We start from the raw sequence: 4,934 nt of genomic DNA, 5'->3' as shown, positions 1-4,934 counted from the left end.
AGCCTGGAGAAGAGAAGGCTGTGTGGAGACCTCATAGCAGCCTTCCAGTACCTGAAGGGAGCCTATAAGGATGGTGGTGAGGGACTCTTCATTAGGGACTGTAGTGACAGGACAAGGGGTAACTTGTTAACCAGGGGAAGTTTAGATTGGCTATAAGGAAGAAGTTCTTTACTGTGAGGGTGGTGAGGCACTGGAATGGGTTGCCCAGGGAAGGTGTGAATGCTCCATCCCTGGCGCTGTTCAAGGCCAGGTTGGACAGAGAATTGGGTGACATGGTTTAGTGTGAGGTGTCCCTGCCCATGGCAGGGGGGTTGGAACTTGATGATCTTAAGGTCCTTTCCAGCCCTAAGATTCTGTGATTCTAAGGTATGATTGTGGCGGGGGACTCCACATGACTCCCACCATTAAATGGGGCTTTCTATCTTGAATTAGGCTGAAACTGCTTTCAAAACTGTTCTCAGCAGTGCTTGCAGTGCAGAGCTGTGCAAACCCAAGTACTTTATTCCAGATGCTCCATCTACATTTTTTGCTGGCTGCTGTTACCACATCTGTATTTGTTTTCTGAACATTTGCATGTTCTCTGGATTGGAGCTGGCAGCAAATAAAGCGCTTCTAGCCAAGAGATGACACTTAGATTTGCATTTCTTTTCTGGCTCTGGCAGCAAGGTTGGTGGTGTTGCTGCCACTTCGTGGCATTCCAACACAATTCCTTGGATTCGGGACTGTTGCATTTCAAAGCTGTTCCAGCACAAGAAAAGCCAACAGGAAGCTGTGTGATTCCTGCCATCTGACTTGCCTGGTGTGCAGGGGTTGTGGTGCTCCATCACTCCAGGCCAAAAGCCCATACCAATCCATACCTGCCCTAGTTTGCCACCAGAGCACTGACTCAGGCTTCCAATGAGTACCCACAACCTATGAAAGCTGGGTCAGCAGTGTCCTCACAGAGATCAGACACTCGTGCACTGGGCTGTGCTGAAGAGAACGCATGTGTGTCTGCGGCTGCCTGCGTGGCTTCTGAATCACAGATTGGAATGGGATGGGTTGGGATGGGATGTGTTGGGATGGGATGGGGAGGGTTGGGTTGGGAGGGACCTTCAGAGCCCATCCAGTCCAAACCTCCTGCAGTGAGCAGGGACATCAACTGGATCAGGCTGCCCAGGCAGACCCACAGCCACCCTGGCCTTGAATGTCTCCAAGGATGGGGCATCTACCACAGCATCCCATGGGCACATTTCTCCCAGTCCTTGCCTTTGCCTTCTGTGACTTGGGCAGTTGGCTGGAGCCTCTGCTGGTGAAGACCAAAGCAAAAACCTGTCATTGAGTACCTCAGTGTCCTTTCTCCATGGCCCAGGTAACTTGGTCTTTCATTTCCTTCTGCAAGGGGGCCACGCTTTCCCTCGGCTTCCTTTTATCCTTGACACACCCATAGGAGTTGTTCTTGTTGCCCCTACACGTCCTCCTCCTGCTGCATCCCTCCTCTTCCACTGCCCATCTCCATCCCACCTCCAAAATGAACCCTCCTCGCTTTAGCCCTAAGCAAGGATTGTAGGAATCAAACCTTTTGGGGTGCAAGGGGTAGGGAAATGATGGAACAGAGGATGTGAGTGACACAGGTGCAGCTGCACCCTGGCCAGCAGAGAGGGCAGCTTGTATTCAACTCACCCTCACTCCCCACCAGAACCAGAACAAGACCCACACATGTATGGCCACAACCACTGCTGCCTTCCCATGCTTCTCTTCTTACCTTCCATGCATCTTGCAGCCGGCCTGGGGGAGACCTGCTGTCACACCACTTGAAACACTGATGGATGGCAGTGAACTGAGTCCCAGTCCCACCTTGCCTGAGCAAAGGCACCACCAAGCTCCTCCTGTCTAAGCCTGTAACTAAAATTCCCACCAGACGCTCTACGGTATACAGACTACATTAGACAAACCACATGCATGGTCAGCAAACATTTTTGGCGCAGTGTCTGGTACACGAAGGACCTGAATAATGCACAAATTGTATCACAGTAGTGCACGGGGACATGCAGAAGTCATTCTTCCAAGGCACAGTTACAATGACCAACATAAACCCAAATAATGGGAAAAGCCCCAAACAAGAACTGTTAAGGCCACTGCAAAGAGCTCACCTCACACAGCCCCCGAGAAGCAGAGCTACCATGGGGCATGGAACTCTGTGAGATTCCCTGAGGGAATGGGATCTCCCTATCAGTGAATGCTTAGAGCCAGGCTCTGGTGGCTGCCGGCGGCTGACTCTGGCACAGTCTTCCCTGAATCCGGTTCAGGACGATAAGAGCCTGATGCCTTGAATCATGGCACTCCTGCCACTCTGAGCACCTAGATTTGCACACATTCTTGTTCCTAAAGGAAAGGGCAAGGGGTGACAAACAGGGGAGCAATTGAAATGGGGACTTCTTGTACATGAATTCATACTTAAACCTCATTCAGAAGGGAAACACTAAGACCATTCAGAGAGAAAAGGCCAACGGCAACTTCTCTACAAGAAGCATGAAGACGCTTGCAACAACTCCTAACAAACGGGCTACTTCATTTATTATTGAAGAACTTGATCCAGCTGCTTAAGAAGAAGAAGAAGAACCAACTTAACTAACTAACTTGAGCACCAGTTAAGCCATTTCCATTTCCAGTCTCAGCCAGTGTAAACCCTGTCTAATATAGTGGACCAGTCTGATCAAGCTGCTGGTCAGTGACAGCTCCCCCGATGCCGCGTCAAATTCTCCAAAAACCTCTGGAAATAAAGAGAGAAAACATTTGGTTGGTTTCACACAACATATATCACACATCAACATATAAACAATGATAAAGCGGAACACACACATTTCCGTGCAGTGGGATTATCTATTCACCGTGCCAATGGCACACAGCCGCTTCTGCGCTAACAAAATGAGCAAGGAAAGAGTGATGCCCTCTCAGAAAAAGTTACTTGCCTGCCCAGCACCTTGTCACACACTAGTTTACCACTTGACAAGAATGAGGCAAATCAAAAGCTGTCATTTGTAGGCAGGCACAAGAGGTACTTCCTCTCAGAGTGAAACAGTAACTGAATTGTAGAGTAGCGGTTCTAATACAAGAAATGTTGTAATTAGACTTCTGCTTTGCGGTAGGTGGGGTAAGTCCCAGCCATGAGAAGACAGTACAGGGCAAGTCACTGACCCCTCTCCTTCTCTCTTTCCTCCCCAAAGAAGTGCTTACTAAAGCAGAAGCCAGGCTGGCTGCAGGGCCAGCCTGGCCTGGTGGCTTTACAAAGTACAGAAGAGGGGTGTAAAAACAAAACCTTTACCTTTCAAACTTGAGTTGAGGTCTCTTTGGCTGGGAGGCACCATTTGGCAAAGAAGGCACTGGGAGAAGTTTTGTGACGTGTCCGGCAGATCCCTGACAAATCACAGAATACGGACAGATCCGGTTAGAGAGATGTCAAAAACGATTCCAAAGCTTGCCTTGCCTAAACTGCAGTAGGAAACACTTTTTTGTCCCAGGCATAGTCTGTCTTCCAGGCTCTACCTGTCTTCTTACCTACTTCCCCAGCACCTCCTCCAATAATGGAAATGGAAACCTGGCTTCTGACCTGACTGCTAGTAAGGCATTCATATCATTAATACTTTGCCCAAGCATGGGGAAATTAAGTAGCAGCTTTCCTTGCACAATGGCTAAGATAGCAGTAAGGCAGCAAGCAGCATATTTTTCACGGTGTTTCAGGAAACCTTTCACTAACCAAGGCAGCAATAGGTAATATCCATTCACACTTATTTCCAGCTTAACCACACAATTGTTCCTTCTCCATTGCCAATTACATCATAAGGAAAAAGCAAGCAGTTAGAAGCCAGCCCATAGAGCGAGCACACTCGGGCATGACTCACACAATATCCTAGAGCACACACACCCAACCGCTAGTAAATACCAAGATAATAGAATTTTACAACCAAAAATGGCAAAGATCCAGCTGCAAGGATCACTAACAATTTCATAAGCAAACTATCAACCAAATTTCAACAGGGGAGATTCAGGTTAGAGAGATGGAAGAATTTCTTTACTGTGAGGATGAAATAGGCTGCCCAAAGAAGTGGTAAATGCTCCATCCCATCCCAAACCAGTCTACGATGCTATGAAAACCTTATACCCGGCTTGTATGTTTCTTATTTTTAAGCAGCCCACTTTTCCCTTTTGTAAACACCCTTCTTTTACACCACTCTTGTACTTGCAGTTGCCTACAGTCAGAAACAGTTACGGCCATCAGCATGATGCCTTTGGTTTTTACATGGGCACCTCTTCTCACTATGCATCACTAAATGAGATGAAAACAAATGATGGCAAGTCAGCAGAGGAATTACAATGGAGGCTTCTGGGCTAGTGATGTATGGTTACAGATATCCATGAAAGGGGCAAAATGCCTCAAAGAACTTCCGCTAGTGGCTGCTTTATCTTCTTCCTTTTCAATATCCTCAGAGCATGTTTCTAAAGAGAGTCAAGCAGCACCCACAGGTTGAAGGAAACTTCCTGCTACTTATAATTGATACCTACTTTGATAGCCTTTGACAGCTCAGCTTGGCTACTCTCCACTTTGCAGTACTTGTGGATCAAAGGATCCTTGTAGTCCCTCTTGTTATTGATGGTGTAATCAATGGCCGAGAGCTCATCACTCTCGCTTCTGCATCTCTTTTGTGCCACCTTGGTTGACTTTGGTGCAGGTTGTATGGCAGACACTGGTGGCAGTGGTGGAAATAGAAAACCTTTCTTCTGGGATTCAGTTGAAGCCCTGGAGTTTGATGCTCTGGAGATGGGAAGAGAATTCAGCAATTGGGATGAATGAATTGGGGTGCATCAATAACGTAGCGATTTTTTACAAACTTCGTTGCAACATGCACCAGTTACACTTCAGCTTCTCTGGAAGCAAAAATGACATGAAGAATCCA

At 47.5% G+C, this 4,934-nt stretch overlaps 1 long non-coding RNA gene across 1 annotated transcript; it reads right to left on the bottom strand.

Annotated features, from left to right (window-relative positions):
* Positions 1-2,683: 2,683 nt before the first annotated feature.
* Positions 2,684-4,638, bottom strand: LOC117436542 (uncharacterized). The gene is made up of 3 exons (XR_004549878.1): positions 4,543-4,638; positions 3,305-3,396; positions 2,684-2,752 (listed from the first exon to the last, which is right to left on the bottom strand). It is a non-coding gene; the product is annotated as an uncharacterized lncRNA (long non-coding RNA).
* Positions 4,639-4,934: the final 296 nt, after the last annotated feature.

Source organism: Melopsittacus undulatus, chromosome 7, assembly GCF_012275295.1.
Source record: "Melopsittacus undulatus isolate bMelUnd1 chromosome 7, bMelUnd1.mat.Z, whole genome shotgun sequence".
Lineage (NCBI taxonomy): Eukaryota > Metazoa > Chordata > Aves > Psittaciformes > Psittaculidae > Melopsittacus > Melopsittacus undulatus.
Note: the sequence above shows the minus strand (reverse complement) of the source record. Positions and strands in the feature narration are given on the sequence as shown.